This window comes from Falco rusticolus, chromosome 2 (assembly GCF_015220075.1).
Source record: "Falco rusticolus isolate bFalRus1 chromosome 2, bFalRus1.pri, whole genome shotgun sequence".
In the NCBI taxonomy this organism is placed as follows: Eukaryota; Metazoa; Chordata; class Aves; order Falconiformes; family Falconidae; genus Falco; species Falco rusticolus.
The window spans coordinates 5,699,574-5,721,085 of record NC_051188.1 but is presented as its reverse complement, the minus strand read 5'-3'; positions in this window follow the sequence as shown (position 1 = coordinate 5,721,085).

The window sequence follows — 21,512 nt, the reverse complement described above, 5'->3', positions numbered from 1 at the left end:
ACAGGGCCAGAGTATCTTCCTTGCAACCTCTAACCTCAAGATGTGAAGACTGTGAGTAGCAAGGCAGGAAGAAGGGTTAAATTTCAAATGGATATGTGGAAAACATAGGTCAAACACTTCAGATCACTGATTATCCTGCTTTTTAAGTCATAGTCTATATGGCATTTATAACTGTTGATAACACCTCGCAGTTATCTCCCCAAATCTTCATGAGAAGATGGTTTAGGTCCTTGATGCAAACAGCACTCTCAGCGTTGCCCTGCTACTGGTAGTATCATGAGCTGGACTCCAGCTAGTCTTTGTTAATGTATTAGAGAATTTCTTATGCCTTCCTTTCAAAATTTAGGGCTGAAGATATTTTTGATCATACTCCAGGGCTCTGACTAGAAAGAAAAGTTCTTGGTTTTAGCAGATTTCTTGCATTGCATGTTTTCCTATTCCAGTCTTTGCACAGAGGTCACTGTAACTTTGACATCATTGTCATAGGTATGAACCTCAGGTTAAGATATTTAGTACTGCTTAATATAAAAATATGTTTGGAATAAATGCTTTTAATAGAAGGAGAGACTTGAATGAGTATCAAGACAAAGATAACATTTCCATGACTATCACAGAACCTTTTTTCCTTTTGGTAAAAAGCAAGCTCTCCTCAATGAGGGGAGCCATTCTTGCAATCTGTGAGATACAGAGTGCTATGTTCTGAATATAAAGTTGTGCTTCAATACTGCACCCATAAATATTGCATGGGAGAGGAATGGGAGAAGGGGAGGTGAGGACTTACTCACCATTTGCTCCAAAGAGCTCTACAAATGTCTTAAGACATAAAATGTGATCAGGTTTCTCAACTATTCACAGTTCTTAAAGTTTGCCAACAACTGGAGGATCCAGAGGGAGAATCTACGGAAAATTTCTGCCATGTCCAAGAAGGTGTTAATAGAAAATCTAGATTCAGACTGCTTTGAAAATAAAGGAGTAGGCAATTCCTACTAGAGTCTGAAGTAAGGAGTTCAGTGTTGGGGTGTCTTTAGTCTTGAAAGTGGTATTGGAAGTGAATCATCTACCTGCAATTTGAAAGCCATGGTAACCAAGATCATCCATGGCACTCAGAGATGACAAAAGTAGGTAATAGCTTCCTGCCTTATCAGCCTCACAGAAAAACAAATACATAACATAAAGTTATGGTCTTATTTTTGATTGTCTTGATTACTGACCCTTTGGTAGAGTTGCCTGGAGACCTGGCCTCAACAATAAAGTAGGAAAGTCAGACTGGCTTTCTTCATGGGCTGAATAGCACCATTTTGATACAGTGGGGTAAGCACTAGTTTGGTTGAGCTTTCTTCTTTTCACAGTCAAAGCTCTTGAATTCAACTCAAGAGGCACTCCACCTCTTTACGGATAAACTTTTCACTAAGGAAAGCTTGATATAATTTATATGCTACTGCACCAGAAAAATCAGACTCTGTAGAGGAAATCCCGGAAATTCCTACATTCATTTGGGACAGCGACAGATAATCACAAAAGAGTACTGAAAGGCATCACAGCTTTTGATGAGGAGTATCTTGATGGAGGGATATCTAGGAAAATGAGGAAGATGAGAAGGTAAGGTCCCCATGACCAGTGTCATGCGTTCATTTCATTGGTATCCTTGGTGGTGGTCAGGCTGAGAAGGATCAGTCCCAACACCACCCAAACCATCAGGAGGAGTATGAGGAGTGCTGGAGTACAAATCTAGGATAATGGAGGAGAAAATTGATTGAGTCTAAATCTGGAGTAAAGGAGGTGAGAAAAACACCGTCAGGAGTTTGAGAATCATGAGGTTAAACAGTTCATTCCTTAGTGAGATGAGCTGAGTAGCAGACTCTGTTGTGTGGTCCCATTTACATTTTAAAGAGTGTTTGTCCTTTCCAACTGAGCATAGCTTCAGTGTCAGATGAAGTTGTCCTGCTAAGGTAAAAATGTCTCCAACTCAGAGTTTCTGCATAACACTGATGGCTACATTTGACATGTGTACCATCTCTTGGGGACAGAATAGAAATCTGTGAACTTTCTACTTATCAAAATTAGTATTACAATTATTTTTTTAAACTGGAAATGCAGATACATAAAATTAATGAATTTCAGTCCTTCCCTTTCCCACCCACAGATGCAACAAGGAATTATTGAAATTAGAGTAGCTCTAGAACCTGGTAGTCTAATGAAATCTAGGAACTCTCCACTCTTTCAACATATTGTTTCACTCATCATTTTGTGATAGTAATGTCAGAGTGATAGTGTTACCACTAAGAAGCTTCCAGATCATACTTACCAGTAGCATGTCTAATATTAGACCTGAAAAACAAGTGGGAACAGAGCAACACGACTTGTTTTATCAGCTCAGGTTGGTCTCCAGTGATTCTCCTAGCAGGTGCCATGATTCTTACGGTGCTTTACTTGCTTGTATCCCTGGTACACTGTATTTATCATTCTTTATAGTCTCTGCACCTTAGTGATTTGTAGATTGTGTTTTTCTGCAGGTTGTTTTGACTTCTTTTATAACTCCTCTTTGACTCTTTCATTTTGTTTCATCCAGCAGTTTAACAGAGCTCCCAAGTTTCACATGACCTGCAGGGCATCTTTTATTTTTTAGATTTTAAGTACTATGCAAAGAATGACAGAATTTTAAGGCTTAAAGATCCAGATTTTTGGAAATGATTGGCTTTTTGTTGGGGTTCTTTGAAACCAACAAGAACTATCACTCTCGAGTGTTGTATGTCTTCCTTCTTAAATCAGCATGACTCAAGCTCTCAATCTAAAAACTGTAGTATTTTTACCATTTACAGTCCTAAATTATCCATATCATGTTTCCATTCCATTTATACAACCCCTGCATCAAATCGTACATAAATCTGCCAGAAAATTATTTCCCTCTCTTCCTTCTTTTCCTTCCTCTCTCCCTCCCTCCCTCCCTCCCTCCTTCCCTCCTTCCTTCCTTCCTTCCCTCCCTCCCTCCCTCCCTCCTTCCCTCCCTCCTTCCTTACCATTTACAGTCCTAAATTATCCATATCATGTTTCCATTCCATTTATACAACCCCTGCATCAAATTGTACATAAATCTGCCAGAAAATTATTTCCCTCTCTTCCTTCTTTTCCTTCCTCTCTCCCTCCCTCCCTCCCTCCTTCCCTCCCTTCCATCCTTCCTTCCTTCCTTCCTTCCTTCCTTCCTTCCTTCCCTCCCTCCCTCCCTCCTTCCCTCCCTCCTTCCTTCCTTCCTTCCTTCCTTCCTTCCTTCCTTCCTTCCTTCCTTCCTTCCTTCCTTCCTTCCTTCCTTCCTTCCTTCCTTCCTTCCTTCCTTCCTTTTTTTTTTTAATTTGAAGTTTCCTACTCTGTCTTGAGTATCTTATCCTGTGGTTTTTCAGTTTTGGGTGAACACAGGGTATTCACCCTATACTCCAGACAGGTTGGGGCTTATTTGCCACTTGCCACTTAAGGTTTGAGCATGAAGGCATGTCACCATCTTTAACACTCTGTGAAACCCTTACACAGACCTGTCACAAGAATGACACATTAGGCACCTCCCATGTGAATGACTTGTCTTGCCCAAGGGCATTTGGTATCTTTCGGTATTAGCACCCAGAGGTGTTTTTGTATGTCTCCTGTTAATCAGTATCTCCATTGGTGAAGCTGTTTGCTGCAGCACTGTTCTGTTTAACAAGACACAGAGATACGAGTCATTTATCCCACAACTTGTTATCCCAGCAAATTGCAGATTTTTCTCAGCCAAACTGCTTGTGGATGGATTTTAGATAACATTATTTGAATACGTTTGATTTCTTGTTCTTAGGCAGACTTCAGCTCTCTCAGTGCCAGGCCATGGACTTCGGGGGTTTTATTTCTCAGCATCTGATGGTTGCAGTCAGCATCTCTCAGTATTTGACCCTGCTCATCACATTACCTTGTTTCCTTTAAAAGAAAAAGGCATATTTATAAAGGTGAATCTAAAAAAATCAAACCCTAACCCCCAACATTTTACTAGTGCCCTGTTGCAATCACTAGGAAACGCCCTTTTCAGTCTGCTAGGGACAGAGTTAATTTAGCATTGAATATGTGAGCAGTTTGCATCCATCTGCCTTTGCAATACAGTAGCAAGAGTTGTCTGTAATTCAAAGGATTCTGTTCACAGACACGGCCCAGGTTGTCACTGCAGTTTACTCACTGAAGAACACTTTTTTTTTTTTTTTTTTTTTTTCTGAAGTATTTACTGAAGTGCTTGTTGGTGGGTTGAGCTGATCAATGCACAGTACCATATTCAGCCCAGAAAGTAGCTGAAAAATGGAAGGATATTCCCTATATCACATACTGACTTCCCATGGTTGGTTAAGAGCAATGCTACTGACCTATTTACGGTGTTGGAGCTAGAAGCATTCCTTCGGTCTGGAAGCACAGCCTGGGTAAATAACATATCAGACCTGTTGTATCATGTCCTTTTGACTACTTTCCATTGGAAGGAAGCTTGGGCATGCAGGCAGAGAGGGAAGTGCACAAGTAGCTTTGCTCAACATTTCCTTACTGTTTCGATGTTTCAGAGCATTGCATCTTCATTGCACAACTTGGACTGGAGATGTTTTGATGTAGTAAGTACTAATTATATATTGCAGACCTGCCTTTCTTCCTATATAGGCTTTGTTTGGTAAGGATCTCATCATCTCTACTAGAAAATATGAGTGAAAACCACAAAACCTTTGCTTTCAAGGATCTTCAGCAAATCTGATTTGCCTCTATACTATTCTGCTGGACATTTCGATGTTCACTCAACCAAGGTTACTCTGCCAACTGCTGAATTTGGAATGTGAAGATATGCCCTGCTGGCCCCAGTAGATGCATAACTTCAAAAGATTGCCAAAGCTGGCTTTACACCACAACCTACCGATTCTAGGATTTGCCTGGCAACGGCTCAGCCACTCATAAAAGAGGATTTGATCCAGAGCCCACTGATGGCAATTTAAAGAACTTAAAATCCTATTGATTTCAGTGGTTAGTAGATCCACCTCTTCCTTTTTGGAATCACCTCTGCCCTGAGAACCGCACAGGCCCCTGAGCAAAGGGGTGCCAAGTAGGACATCAGAGTCACCCTAGCTTTTCACACACAAAAAGGAAAAATGTCCTGTTACCAGGAAGAACCAGAGCAACACAATAACCAAAAATCACATTTCTTTTCTGCCTTTCAGTTCCAAGTAACTGCAGCCCTGCAAGTTCCTATTATTGTGCCATGTTGTGTCATCTCAATTTCCAGTTGAATAAAGGGTTTCTGTGAATGCAAGCTACTCTCTTTTGAAGAGTGACATTCAGAATATTTACACATTTTAATCCTGACTCACAAAGAAAATTGTACACAAACAATTCACATACAATAATTCATATTTACTTAAGGAACTATTGCCATTCTCAGACAAACTGAGAGAAAATAATATTTTGCTAAACCCCCTATTAAACTATCTTGCGCCCCCTTCCCGTTGTCACTAATTACTTGAGTACGCGTGCAAATAGAAGCTTTCTCCCTTTTTCTCTAATTGAAAGTTTGTTATAGGCAAACAGAAAGTGGAAAATTAAAAGTAATATATATGCATGTACAGAAGCACTGGAGATCAGCGTCTTGCTTTAAAGGAATCAGCTCTTTCTTGCATGAATCATTGTGTAACGCTGCAACTCAAGTTTAGGAATTCTCCATTGCGGCAGGAGTTATGAAACACCATCTCTTTCCTAAATAAAGCAGGGGATTTAGGTCACAGATGGAGAAAGGAGATTCTGGTTAACCTCGGCTGCACCTTTCTGCCATTCTTTGTTCATGCTTCTAACTACAAAAGAAGTCCTCTGTTCAATTTTAGCTGTATCACTTACGTGCAAGTTTCCCTTTCACCCTAAATCTTTTTGAGGCTTCCAGAACTCACAGCATCCCCAAAGCTGATTGAAATTGTGTGAAGATCAAGCTGCCTCAACCCCAAGAGCAGTGGTCCCGAGACATGGCTCTCGGGTAGTACACTATCCGGATGTTTTTCATTTCAATGGCTGTGTGGCACTGAACACTGAGAAACAGTTCAGCTTGAGGCTTTCTGTAGTGCAGTAGTTGCTCAATATAGCTGTCCACAGGGCAGTGATGCTTAAGGTTCTATAGGGATTAAACAACAACAAAGAGCTATATTTCTTTAGCTCACCTTTTAGACCCTGCATAATGAAGTCCTTAGCAAGACTCATTTCTTATTTCCCAGTGATTATAAACTGACTTTTTTACTGCTCCCAAAATGCATGAACTAAGTGAGGCTTTAATGGGACAATGCCATGTAAAGATTGTGCGTCTGAAGAATTTACTTTCCAACCATTTAAATTTCCTCTAGGACCATCTTCTGGTACTGTAACCAATATATACCGAATGACCTTCATCCTCCGAACAAGGTATTAACCCATCAGATGACTTTTGGAATTGATTCTTACCCGTGTTAACTCCCCAGACATTTTGGGAAACTGCTTGGGAGATTGTGAGTTGGCTTTGGCTAAAAACACATCATTGCTCAATTCCACCATGTATGGAACCAAACATAAGATCACATTGAACTAGACCTTCTAGTTCTTACTCTTAGCCTGATAGTAACACAGCAGTAATCTTGAAGGAGTGTGTTCCCATGAGATCTTTCATTTTAGCTTTTTGATGCAAGAGGTCCATAATCCCAGTATATTCCAAGTAAACCAAGCCTCTTGAAGATTATCAAATATTTTACCACTTAAAGACAAACATTATCGGTGGTTTCATTCTAATGCACCAGGAAATTAGTGCTTGCACACAGATTAAGCAATGAAATGATTATTGACAATAGAATGTTCCTTGAAAAACCTTTTTCACTATATCATTTAGTGCTGAGTTACGGCCAATTCAGAAGTGCTAATTCAGAACCTCTGTCACTGACAAAGAATCACTATATATAGCACCAACCACTCAGAAATTCATTCTGTTGTAGTAAATCCTGTATTTCTGCTGAATAGTGAACAAAAACCACATGCAAAAATAACAAAGATGGTTTGGGCATGCATGGACCTGAGTGAGCAAAATTCATGCAGCTGTCTACATGATAAGCCTAAGTGCAGGACAGAGCCAGAGAAAGAGGTTTTTGTTTTTAATTGGAAAAATGACTCCCAAGACATGCAGCTTGTTTTTGCAACCATGAGAATAAGCACCACAATGACAGAAATATTACGCCTGCCGATATTTTATGGAGGTTAGAACAACAAACTGCCACCTTCTGTATGTGCTTGCCTCCTAGCAGTGGATTCCTGTTTTAATTTTAGTTTGCTTTATTGCTTGCTGGTTAGAGCAGCAGGCAATACTAAAATTGTTATTAAATGCAATCTGTCTCTTTAATAACAGTTTCAAAATTAAAATCATAAAGTTGATTCATAAACCACAGAAATACACACAGTAGTTGGAGTAGCCTTCTTTCTGGGGCATTGCTGAAATGTACCAATTCAATGGACTTTACAGAAATAGGTTGCAATTACCATTGTTGATGGGATCAGGGAGCTTGTAATAACCAAGACGCGTGTATAACATGTACAATATAAATTTGAAAAAGGCTGCCGGCACCAGCAGACACTGCTTCTTGTTCAGTGGGTTGAAAGGTGGTAGCTTACTTTTATTAGCCACTAGCCATTAAGGTAGCATCAGAAATGGTCAGGAGAGTCCTGGAATCTGTACAGTGTGAGCAGCAGTCCCTCTTCCACCAGTTTATATCCAGGTGGGCAACGGGTGAGCTGGAGTGTACAGAAAAGGGAATTTGCATAAATTGTGCATATTTTAGTAAATGACAATATAGAGATATCCAGAAGTATTCAAACAGCTACCTTTGTGTTGTGTTGTACATGGCAGGGATGCCAGATATACATCTGGGTTTGCTCATTTTTCTGGGTTTGCCTGTAACATATGCAAGGGGAAAGTGTTGGGCAGCTGTGGAACAAACCTTCAGGAAACACGTTTCTTGGAGCTTCTCTTCTCTAGATTCAGCCCAGACTGTTTCTCTTTAGCCCTGCTGGTTGAGAACCTGTCATGTGGAACAAGCTTATTTTATAAACAACCCATCCTTTTCATCTTGTTGAGGAAACAAAATAACCAGACCTCAGAAAGAGTCAGCAGCAGGTAAATGTGAATAGTTCTCCATTATTCATAGCAAAGATTGTAATTCCTCAATGCCTTCTGAAACATCCACAGACTCCCCAGCTATGGATTCAACAGCTCTGTAGAGTCGAAGTGGGTGATAGAGAGAGGAGTGCTGGTGCCACTGTGTCCCTGCTCTTTGTTTGAAGACTGACGAGCATGAAGGACACGATCTTCAGAAATGCTTAGCTCTTCCCTGCATTCAAATGTGGGTTTTCAAGCAGTTACTTTGAATATTTACTGACACAAATCACCCTTACTTTTCCATTTCCATCCTATGCTATTTCATAGTTATGTATCAGCCAGCGGTTTAGGGATGCATCCATATATTTTGGAAAGTTGGGCAAATCCTAATGTTCCATTTTACAGAAGGGAAGAATATGGAAGAAGCAAGGGGTTTGACCAAGGTCAAATAAACTACATCTATACTAACACACTAATGTGTCTTTGTATTCCAAAACTGCATTCCGACTACCTCCTGGGAATGGTCCCTGGACTATTCTAGTTCTTGAACTGTCTGGAAACTCTTTGGAAAGGAGCTGGTATAGTCCAAAATCATGTCAGAGAAGAGTTTACAGCTAGAGAGTTGAACTGTTTGATTTTTTCAAAGCCATTTTCAAAATTGGCTGAAGTGACTCGAAACATAAGAATAGTTTGTTTAAATGAATTTTGGAGCTAATGAACATGTATCTAAATCATACCCTGAACTTATGCTGACCCAGACCAGTAAATCCATAGGAACTTCATAGTAAATTTGCCAGGAGTCCAGAAAAAACATATTCTGGCAGATACCTGATGCTCAGTCTTCAGCTATCTTTTTGGTGTCAGGCTGCACCCCAAGTCCTCCAGCAAATTCTTACCACTTCTGCAGACCTGATGTTGTCTTAGGTGGAGCCAGCATACAATGGCCTCTATCTATGTTACAAGTACAGAAATTTTATGGGATTTTTGCTCAAATCCCTTGTAAAAAGTGGATGGGTCCACTGCCACTCAAGTGATTTTGCAGATTTTAAATATCCTCTTCACCAAACATCAAAGTTTTCATCAGTTTTCTATTATTTCCATTTCCAGTTACTTCCCTGTTCAGGGTGTTTTCAAGAAAAGGTTGAAAACAAAACACGTCTCCCTTGGCTCATCGTGTAAGTGAATAGAAGAGATATGTAGAGGAACTGCCTTTTGAAGTGGGTTATTCAGATATAATCACTGACTTTAAAAAAGAAAAAACGAAAAAAAGAAAAAGAAAACCACAACAAACCAAACAAAAAACAACCAAGAAATGAACAGATTCCTTGACACCTGAAAGCTCATGCAGCTTTAAATAGAATGAGGATGAGGATACCAACAGGAGACTTGTCTCTTACAGAAAAAAATGTCTTTTTTGTCTTTTTTGTTGTTTTTTTTTTTTTTTTTTCTTTTCCCCTATGACAATATTTCTGGCCTCTGGACAGCTATATATATAATTGAAAGTATTATTTTCACAGTGCCCTCTGTTCTGCAAGCAAGCAATAAAACTACTTAAATTTAAATAGTAATCTAGTGCTGGGGGCAGGCAAATACTGAAGGTTGTGGCAGCTGTTTTAAGGTTCATAAGGATTTGTCACCATTGTATTTTTTCTGCCACAGTGTTTCCTTTTTTCCTCTTTTCTTAATCTGGGTTGAGATATTTTTTTCCTTCCCCCCACCCCCTTCCCTCTGCGAGAATGCAAAAGTGTTTCCTGAGAAACAATTATTGAATTAAAAGGAAAAAAAAAAAAAATCTCATTTTGTTCTTATTTGTTTTGCCTGTTTCTTTTCTGTCTGGATGGCTTGTATTCTCTTCACATGGGATCACCTCTTTGTACACAGGGAGCCATTTTCAGGTTGTTTGCACCAATCTTGTTATTTAGCCATTTGTGTCTGTATCTTTTGTGCAGAGTGTTGTGTGTTCAGTCTCTCTCATTACAGTCATTTCTTGCAATTATGTTCTTTCCTTTGGTATCAGAAGATTGCAGACTTCTCACCACACTTGTAGTCTACATGAGATTTGTGTGTTTGTGTGTGGCTATTTACTCTATTTGTTTCTATAACAGTCTTTGAAAGGAGAACAAGGCATCTGGAATGTTAACACCAAAGAGAGCTTGCAAAAAAGTCTTCTAATCTTGCATTTGAATTGCACAGTGGTTTAAGCATCTTATCCCTATCTTGCTTCAGCAATTTGTCCTGACCAAGAAAAAAAAAAAACACAACCAACCTGATATAAACAGATGATCCTGTGGGTAGTTTGAAAAGGTGAAGATGAGGTAAAATATGGCTGTCTTGTATTTTTTTCAAGATTTTCTAAACAAGCTTTCTACTGAGCTATCTACCTTACCTACTTACCAACCTGTCCTTTCTTAGAAGAGTATTACTCCACTTCTCTTATAAAACTGAGACACACCAGCACAGTTCTGCTCCTCTGGACTAGCAAAGGATGAGAACACCACTCCCTTGTTATTAGTAAGATAACTTCAGATTCAATAGGACATATGATGGCCAAAAAATGAGGAGGAGAAAGAAAAGACAGTCTCGTTCATTGCACCTAAGCATACTTGACCAAAAACTTATTTTGTCTCCAGCAGAAAGTTATTTGCTGAGGGATGTGTTAGTGGTTTGGGACACTGATATCACTGGACAATGCTATGGTATCTTAGGGAAAACAGGTCTGATTCCTGGTCAGATTTGACATGTATTATTTCATCAGCATGGTCACGGAAATTTAAGTGAGCTGGACATAAGACCTACCTGTTCTAAATGAAAAGTACAATTAGGTAGGCCAGGTATTAACCTCATCTGAGCTTTTCCAGTGGCCCAAGTGACATATACAGCTTCCATTATGTTAAAAAAAAAAAATTTAAAAAAATCAATTACTTGAAAGCATTTCAGCCCTGATGATTTCAAAGAAAAATTAATGCAGTCACTGCAATGCTTGTCACCCTGGGTCCACCAGCAGCCATGAGCTACGACCCCAGTATCTGTGCTTTTCCTTGACCCTGTATTCTTCATGTGATAATTCTGTTTGGCATTTGCACACAGATGTCATCATTTGTTACTGAACTGCTGATCATTTTTATTTGATGTATTGTCTGACTGACTGACTGAAACAGGTAGAGAATGAGGAGAAATCATGGGGGTAAGAGAAGGGAGGAAAGGGAGAAACAGAGAAGACATGAAGAGAGAGGCAAAAAACAGCAAAAAACATTGATATTGATAGTCTCAGCTTAGTCCATGAATTTCTATGATCCGTGTTCTTCAGACAACCAGACCAAAGAGTCATCAAGGTCTTTTCTAGCCTTGAGATCAGTTAATCATGACTTTTTCCAAGTAATACTTAATAGGTCAATAAGTACCAGGAAAGTTGGGCCTGGTGATAACAGCCAGACACTGAACAACAACAGAAATGCCGTATATTACTTTCTTCCCACCCCCAGCCCGCCCTGGCCCCAGATTCTATTGACATCGGAAGAGAAAGGGAAATTTGGAATCTTAGCCATATGGCCAGGTCTATAGTTATGAATTAAAAATGGGATCCAGCCTTTTCCATAGAAAGACCTGTAGCTGCCTAGTTAAAAATCAGGCTGGACTTCCTATTTGATTGTCTTTTAATACCTGTGATTAAATTACAGCTGCCTATTCTCACTCACAACTTTATTTAAAACATTCCAGAATGGTTTTCAGTTCTATTTGATCTTTTTGGTTTTATTTATTTGTTTGTTTTCCACAGGCACATTTCACAATTTTCATCCCCAACTGATACTAAAGGCAGGCAAGACTGCTGCTGATCTAAGTGACGAAAGAAGTTAGGAGGAAGCAGTATTGAAATAAGAAGGAATGTTTGGAATATAAATGTTAGGTGAAATTTAAATGACAAGAAATTTTAGTGCAGACTGTTATGGTTTAACCACAGCCAGCAACTAGCCACTACACAGCCACTTGCTCCCTCCCCTCCAGTGGGATGGGGGAGAGAACTGGAAAGGTAAATGTGAGAAAACTTGTGGGCTGAGATAAAGACAGTTCAACAGGTAAAGCAAAAGCCGCGCACACAAGCAAAGCAACCCAAGGGATTCACCCAGCGCTTCCCACGGGCAGGCAGGGGCTCAGCCATCCCCAGGGCAGCCGGGCTCCGTCACGCGCAACGGGGACTTGGGAAGACAAACGCCGTCACTCCCCGCGTCCCCCCCTTCCTCCTTCTTCCCCCAGCTCTATACGCTGAGCATGATGCCATATGGTATGGAACATTCCTTGGGTCAGGGGGGTCAGCTGTGCCGGCCGTGTCCCCTCCCCGCTCCTTGTGCCCCCCCAGCCCCCTCGCTGGTGGGGTGGGGTGAGGGGCAGCAAAGCCCTTGGCTCAGTGTGAGCACCGCTTGGTGGTGATGAAAACAGCCCTGTGTTATCCACACTGTTTCCAGCACAAATCCAAAACAAAGCCTCATAGCAGCTACTATGAATAAAATTAACTCTATCCCAGACAAAACCAGCACAAGACTCAAATGTCTCTGTTGTAATTTGTTAGTGGGAGTGAATGGTGAGATCTGCTGGAAAAAAATAGTCTGCACTCTGTCTATCTAATCTGTCCAAGAGTTCTGTATTGCTACTAATTACAAAATTTCTAAATGTCTTTGTTTTGTCCAATACCTGGTATTGTACTCTGTGATGTTTTCTTCTGGTACATAAGCTGTCAGCAGTTACCTACCTCCATTGGTCTTATTAGTGTCATCACACAGCAGTCTATCAAATAACCATCAAGAAATGTTTCTGCTAAGACAGTACATTCTGAAAAAAATGTCATCTTACAGCAATTGGGACAGAAAATGTTTTCAAAATAAGATAAATAGAACTGTGAGTTAAATGGCCTCAAGAAAAATACCTGATCCTGAAAATGAAGTAGTCCAGAAAAGTCTCAGGGGAAATAAAAGATCAATCAGTAGGATAATATAATAATGGCAGATATGCAGAATCAATGTCAAGAATCTTTGCTACTCTTGAAAATATATGACATGAGATAAAATTACCAGCTTGGTGGAAGATAGGACTTGTTTGGTGTTGCAGCATGTTTTTATCCTTTAACTTCGTTGCTTTGAGTGACCTGTTGTTTACAACTTAATCAGCAGAACAGGAATCGGTCATTCCTGTTCCATTGGATGCAAATTCAAAACCCTATTGTATGCCCCAAACCTGATTACTGAGTTGCAGATAGCTTGTGTTTCCAAATGCCCAGCTGAAAACATTTAACTCTCAAAGTAAAAAGCTATTAAGGGTTCCTCATTCAGAGAAGGAGCAAAGTAAAATTTTGACTGCTGTTAACTGAAATAATCTTTGATTATCTGAGGCTATTCAGTAAGCCTTGGTAACAGTGGGGTTAAATTGAGTGAAGAGAACACCTTTTCAGTACAGAAGATGATACAGTTAGTGATAACAGAATGACCTTGAAGCCAAAAAATAATGCCGAGTGAGCTACATGCCAGAAAATGGGCTATGACAGGTGCTTCATAAGAGAAACTTATAAGAAGATGACTTTATGCAGAAAAAAATAAACTGGACATTATTTCTTGATTGGCCACTGGAAAGTACTGTCTTCCATCCTTAGTCATGACGGTATCTTGTTCTTTACTAATTATTCTATAAAGAAAAAAAAAAAAGCATGGTTATTCTCTGAGTAATTAGCTATGAGTGGAAACATTAGAGTCTAAGCTGATACATACTGCATTTTCTTTGCCTCATTCACCTCTATTTCCCTTTAAATCAAAGGCAGGAGGGGAGAAAAGAAAGAGATATGTTAATGTCACTTATGCAATAAATAGGCTTCATACTTGGTGAATTTTCATCATTTTTTTTTAAATGCCTACTTATGTTAGAAGGAAACCAGACATGTTAAAAATTAATTCATTCTATTAGATTGCAATGGCCAGATTAGATTGTTAATTGCTTACTTCTGCACTGCCTCTTGTTTTGTCTTTGATAGGATGGAAACAGAAATACCTTTTTTTGTGTGTTTGTTTTTTGTAAGGGTATTGTCTTATGTTTTAATATATTTTCTGAATTGCAACTTAAATTTAAAAGAAACATGCTGGTTTAGCATCATGCATCATAATATATGATACAAAATCCACCATAAGAAAAAAAAATACTAAAAACGGCATTATTTTCAAGTAAGTTTGAACAAATATGGGCAAGGAACCAGCCTTCAGCACTGCTTTTGGCAACGTATTGTGTGATTGATTGAAAACAATTTGTTTTCAAGAAAAAAAAAATAAATTAAGGGACCAAAATCCTAAAAATAAATATAGGAGTACAATTTCTTAAAAGCAAATATTTATGATTTACTTACTATTCCTTGTCAAAAAGCTGTGAAAATGCCACCAATTTATTAACTTTATTTATGGGAGCAATCTTATAAAGATGACTAGTTTTCTCAATAAAAGTAAGCTGTTCCAGACTATTGTGGCTTCTGGACTGTGAAAATACCTGGTGACTACAATCGCTTTTGTAGCTACCAGGCAAAGACAAGCATAGTTTGTTTTGTGCATGTCACATGATAGGTTCTCCCTTATTTCCAGCTTTGAATCATGTTGGGATAGCAGTTTGATTATAATCAGTGTGGGAGCTTCCTTGGGTCATTTGTTTCTCTTTCTAAATAAAGTTTCAGATGTGATTAATAATATCTCAATGAGATATACTGAGTCATGCCAAAAGGGATGCTCAACATTTCTGAAATGCCTGCTCAGCCTTTTGCAAATGTATAGGGGACTGGTATTGCGGAATAGGTTAGGATTCAGCATCAGAAATCACTGTTCAGTTTTGAATCTGCTATTCAGATTTGTTTGCTTTCTTCCCATCCTCAGGAACTTCTCCTGACTGCCAATCATAGACAGTCTACAGTGCCCTTACAATGACAGTGTCCAGGACCCTCAGCACTCATGGGTGCATCTCATCAGGTCCCATGAACCTGAGTATGTCCAGATTGTTTAAATATTCCATAACCTGAGGATAAGTCTTCCTTGCTCCAGATTTTTCCACTTGTCTGAGGGACTTGGGATCCCTGAGGCTAGCCTTAGCGAAGAGAAGGCATTGAGTACACTGGATTTTATCATGACCATTGCCACCTGTTGCCCTGTCCTGTCGAGGGGTGGACACGTATTTTCCTTCCTTTCTTCTTTGTTGCTGAGATATCTATAGAAGTCCTATTTGTCAACCTTCAAATCCTTCAACAGATTAAATTCCAGGACAGCTTTGGTTTTCCTAGCCTCACCTATGGCCACTTGATCAGAATATTTGTCCCGAGTGACTTGTCCCTGTTTCTGCCTATTGAGTGCTTATGTTTGAGTGGAATCAGGAGCTCCTTCTTCAGGCATGAGGGCCTTCCACCACTGTGCTCAGCTTCCTAATCGTTGGGATGGACCCTTCCTGAGCTTGGAAGAGGTGTTTGTTGGAAATCAAACAGCTATTCTGGACACATCTTCCCTCTGGGACAATATCCCATAGGATTCTCCTGAACAAGTCTGCTGTACTGAAGTCTACGCACTTGAGATACTCCCTGGTTTTGGAAAAAAAAAAATAAAAAATTGCTTAGGTTTAATTTATATCATTGAATAGGATCAGATGGGCATACTAGATCAGGGACTTTTTGTCTCGCAAACAATTGTGCTATGCACTGACTTATAATAAAGGTATTGAGGTGTATCTAAGAGCCACGTAGGCATTAACCCAAGTGTCCTTGTTTGAAGGCTTTTGTGCAACCTTTAGAAACAACCAACTTTCCCAAGTATCACGGTGTGCGGGGCCTGGCGCCGCCGCCCTGCCCCTGCGCCCAGCCGGGCCGGGGCTGTCCCGGGGCCGCGGCCGCTGCCGCCCCCGCTGTCCCGGCCGCTGCTGCCCCGCCGGGGGAGGGTCCTCACCCCCTGCCCGGCCCCAGCGCGGGGCCCCCCGCGGGGCGCAGCCCCTCAGGCCCAGCCGGCTCCAGCCCCCCCGGGGGCACCGGCCCTGCCCGCAGCCCGGCCCCGGCCCGGGCTCCTCCCCGCGGGGCCACGGGCCCTGCCCGGAGCCGGCTCCAGCGCGGCCCCCGCGGGTCACAGCCCCCCGCGGGCACCCCCTGCCCCGGGCTGCGGGGGGGAGCTGCTCCCCCGCGGGCTCCGTGGGCTGAGGGGCACAGCCTGCCCCGCCGGGGGCTGCCCTGCCCTGCCCGGCCCTGCCCTTCCCCGCGGGCTGCCGGGGAGCCTCTGCTGCGGCGCCCGGAGCCCCCCCGGCCTCCTCCGGCCCGGCCCGGCCCGGCCCTGCCCCGGGGGGCTGCGGGGCTGCTGCTCGCCCCTCCCGGCCCCCCTCGCTGCCGCCGCTGTTCCCCCCCGCGGGGGTTTTTCCCCTTCTCAGCCCCTTCTCCCCGCGGCACCCCACCCCCCACCCCTGGGCATGCGAACCCGGTACAGGTGAGTTCATCACGAAGCTGTGAAGCAAATTAACTCTGTCCCAGCCAAATCCCGCACACTAAGTAGCCAACAACAGCAACAAGAAGAAACGGTAGTTTTTCGGAATGGAGTTGATCATGGAAAAATCGTTGAACCCATGAACCGTTGAACATATGAAGGCGTTCAGCGCTAATATTAATCAGTAGTACATTATCTAGTGCCTATCAGTCTGCCTCTGGCCATGTTTTGGAGGAAGGTAGCCACCTGCTTTGCTGCCCTGACTATGACTACTTACACCTTCGTCCCTTGAAGAAGAAACCTGTCTTCTTTAAGGTCATTAGCTGGTAATATCATGCGATCACTCGGTTAACAAATAATTTAAAGTCTAATTTAAACAAATAAGTGACTACATACATGTGTTGTACCAACAATGAATAATTACTTTGCACAAATACTATATTTACTTTAAAGGACTAATGACATAAATTGATTTGAAAGTACATTTCGGAAAATGATGCCCATTAGAAAGAAAATAAAGTAACCTAACTATTCTCAGGATTATATTTTCAATGTTTTAAGACAGAAAGAAACCCAAAATCCTGCTTTAAAAAGTGGGTGATCTGGGATATATCAAGTGGTATTTTAGACCTCTACAATGTGGTTTGTATTTATACCAAGGTTTGTATAATACAAAAGACTACCTTTGGCTCCATGTACACTCAAGGGAAGGAAAGAAGCATTGCCTCTGTGTAGTTAATTTGACCACGTTTAGGTACCCGAACAGTCTCTTCCCTGACTGTATAGGACATCTCTGCCAGGTACAGCTCTCCACCTTGTAGATCCCCACACTAAGTGGGAAGAATCTTTAGTACTTAGGCGTCAAACAACCAACAAGTATGCCTACAGCTCCCTGCAAGAACACCTTTCCACATGCTTCAAGCTTGCTGAGGCAAGGCTGATGTTTCCATTAACTGCACCAGCCCAACACGGTGTCTCTGCTGACACAGCTGGCCCTCGAGTGGAAATTTCGAGTGGAAATTCCCAGCTGAAACACCAGGATGCAGGTACGGAGCTGCAGCTCTGTGCTTCACGTGCCTCGGACTTGCATCCAGGCAAGTAGAAGGGTTGTCAGAGAAAGCCCAGCTCTACACGCAATTTTGCAGATACCAGTTGTCAAAAGGGGTCTTAGTCTCCTGAGCCAGATGGGCAATTTGGGGGAAACGAACTGCTAACAGTAGTGTTGCTGTCTGTGTGCAAGTCAGAAAAGGCCTTGAGCCCTCTGAAAGCTATCAGGGGGCGTTCAACTAACATCTCCTTAAAAGATCTTCACCACATAAATTCACTTACAACACCCTGACAGCAACGATGGTGTCTGCAGGAGTCTGACAGAGGCTTAGCTCCTCCTGCAGCTGAGGTTTACCAAAACTAATCTGGGTCAAGGTTATCCAGCCACTAAACCTCTTCGGCTACAGTGTGATGTAGCAATACCTATAGGCAGTTGATTTCTCCAGTGTCACAGCAATGTACACACCTTCTTCCCTCTGCAGCAGTGCAAGTTCCTCTCTTTCTTTACCGAAGTGTACTTTGACTTGCCAGAAGACTCACTGATTTATAACCACTTTCCTGTCCTGCTGCCTGGGGTTTAATAACTGCCTGAATATACTCTTGATGTATCCAGCCGTTCTCATTGGGATTGCTAGTGAGTGAGGAAGGAAAGGGACAGGAAAATGTGAATGGTCCATCCTACATCCAGAACAGCTGAAAAGTTTTATTGGTTATGATCAATATATGATTCTACTATATACCTGCATATGCATGCAGTCACGCACCAACTGGTGACCGCCTGCTTCGTGCACATGTTGAACCAAAGAGAGCCCACCAAGTTACATCAGCCCACAAAAGCAGTTTGCATTAGCTGTCCCTCACCGTGAGCTCAATGGCAAGCTGCTGACTTGTCTTGGGCTCGAGCTGGCATGACCATCTGGATGAGGCATGTGACCATCCAGATCTACTACAGGAGACTTTTCACAAGGACTACCCAGACATTCCCAGAGCAAAACAGCCCTAAAGAAGTATTTAGTCCTTGCTCTTGTTAACAACTAACCACACTAACGCAACTGACCTAAATCCTGAAGACTGAAGGTTAGTGTGCCTTTCAAAATGCTTTTCTGTTTGCACTTGCTGCTACAACTCAGGATGATTATTTTGGCCAGACTTTTTTTCTATTTCTCTTTTGTAAGGGGTATGAAGTGTTAATACCACAGCTTAATGCTGAGTTATGTGAATACATCTCCTCTGTCAGTTTCCATTTGCCACCCTGAACAACCTGCAACGAGCTTTTGTTTGTTATTGCGGGGGGTGGGGGTGGGGGGGTGGGGGGAAGAAAGAAAGAAAGAAAAAGAAAGCCTTATACAATTTCTTTAAGTGACTAATTATTTTGTATACTTTTGTTATTTTTCTTGCCACGACTTTTCTGAAGCAAACTGCACACTTTCATATTTCCTTCATGTGGCTGTAGAGTACCTGCAATTGTAGCTAGGTAGTGTATTTTTTTCTTTTTTCTTTCATAGTACCGGGACCTGTTGTCTACTCATAACTTAGCCAGGTATTGCATGTATATTTTCTTGGTTTACATGAGCCTACTTTAGCTTTGGGAAGAAATTGATGCCTATTCTTCATTCACAGATGCAACTATTTTTTACTTAGAGGTTTGAGGAGTTTTATCCCATAAATCTATAAATCAAATTGTTCTTAAGCAATCTAATAAAATTGTTGGAAAGTGAAGGAAAAAAATTGCCCAAATGCCTGTAAACCAAACCTGTAAATCATTGCATTTTACAGTGTAGATACCAATGCTGGTATTCGTTATATTTAGTGGAGATGATTACACCTGCAGTAATCCCATTAGGCTGTATTTATCATCTCTGGAGAAAAATGGGCACTTCAGGGTAATTTCTTTGACCTATTGTAAACATGCATACAGTGATTAGATGAATCACACCTCAAAAGTTTCTGCTTCAGTCCATCAACTCATTACATCACATAATTCCACCTTATTTCTGTGGATTTGTTAACTCTATCTTACTTTATGCTCTTGTCCACGTTAGTTTATATCTTGGAATGTCAGCACAACTATTATTTACCTGTCTTTGAAGCTTCCTTCATTTCTTTCTATTTCCTTCATTAATCCAGCTCTCAAAAGCAGGCATTAGTCTACCAGGCAGGGCCTGAACGTCGCTAGACTTCTCTGCGGCAAAATTCCCAGACCGGGTGCTATAACTAATTGAAATTTTACCCTAACTTATTTTAGTGTACTGGTGCTCAGAGCTAATAACACAGAATGCAGGCTGTCCTGCAGCATGAAAGCCTTCTGGATTTAAATTCCCTCTTTCTTATTTTAAGTTAGCATATAATATCAAAGTTTGCTATAGGAAATTTGGAAACACTACTGTTTCTTTCAGGCTGGCCAAAAACTCTTAAACATAAAACAGATGGTCACCAGGATAAGTTCCTATTTTATCGGGACAAGTTCCTGTTTTAATGGAATATATTTTCAGCTCTTTTTTTGCTGTTTTTCTCTATTGGCATTGACAGTTGGAATTGAAATTTTACCTGCCTGCCTGAGATTCATATCCTGTGTCTGGTGCTGAAGTGTCTTGGCAGTCCACTTAGGAAGCAAAGGACCAGAGCAGCCAATGCAGCTGAGTGTGACTTTATTGCTGCTGGTCTTCAGGTCTCAGCCCCCACATGCAAGCTAACCTGGCAGGTGTATTTCCTAAGGGAAAACTATTGTTAACAGAGGATGATTTAGGTTCCAATTTAAGCCTGCTTGAGCTTTCCAGACATTTGCTGTGGGGAATTCTTTTTGCAATTCCTCTGAGTGAATTTATAATCAAATGAGTGTTGGGTTTTACATTACTGCATGCTGGGAAGGAAGTCTACCATGGGAGCAAATATCTGCCCTAAATTTTCATGTCCTTCAACTTAAGAAGGTGGGAGGAGTAAACTTTAAGTTCTGTGTTCTCAAAGAAAGAAGGAAAGAAAAAAAATAATGCTTCCTGGACTGACTAAGTAACGCATACTATGGTGAAGGAGTGAGAATTATATTTCTTTCTGTAATGTAGGCACAGTGAAAGGTTGAATAATCATACATGGTACTAGACATGAAAAAAACTGTTTAAGTTCTTGACATTAAGTACTAAAGTGAACTGACAGGCTGCAGCTGAATTCTGTGTCTTGTGTTGTGCTTGTCTATGGGAGAACTACAGCAGAACCTCCAAAACAAGAATGGCATTTGGCATCCGATCCCTTTACAAATAAAGCATGAAAAAATTTCCTGTCCAGACATTTCTGTGGGCAGAAAAGCAGACAGCAGAGGACGTGGGATGATGTGGCCTTGTGAGTCCTGAGCCTGCAGGATTTCAGATCAGCAGCCTTAGAAAAGTTCCTGTGATATTTTCAGGTCCTTTGAACTCCAGTGAAGACAGGGTTGGATACTGCCTCTGGTATTGGCTGTCCAGCAAATTGGTTTCAGTGTTCTCACCTGAAGCTGGAAAGTGAGATACTTTTCAAAAAGCAATAACCAGGCACATTGAAATGATGCATATTATGTACATATTTCCTGGAAGGCTGATAGACACGTAAAGAACTCCTGAGACTGATTAAAATACTTTTTTGGTGGAACTTCTGAAGCTCTGTCAATTTATTTTTTGTTGACAGAAGGTGTATAAACTGTCTTTTTAAAAGTACACATGGGTGAAAAATTTCCTGTCACACCTTTGTTTGGAATTCTTTCCCTTCTTTTATCATATTGAAGATTTTCCTTATTTCCCTGGTTTCAGCAGAAAAAAGGATTAACCGTAAGAAAGAGCTGAATGCTTTACTGTAGTTAAGTTACAAAGATAAATCAGGATTTCTTTCTG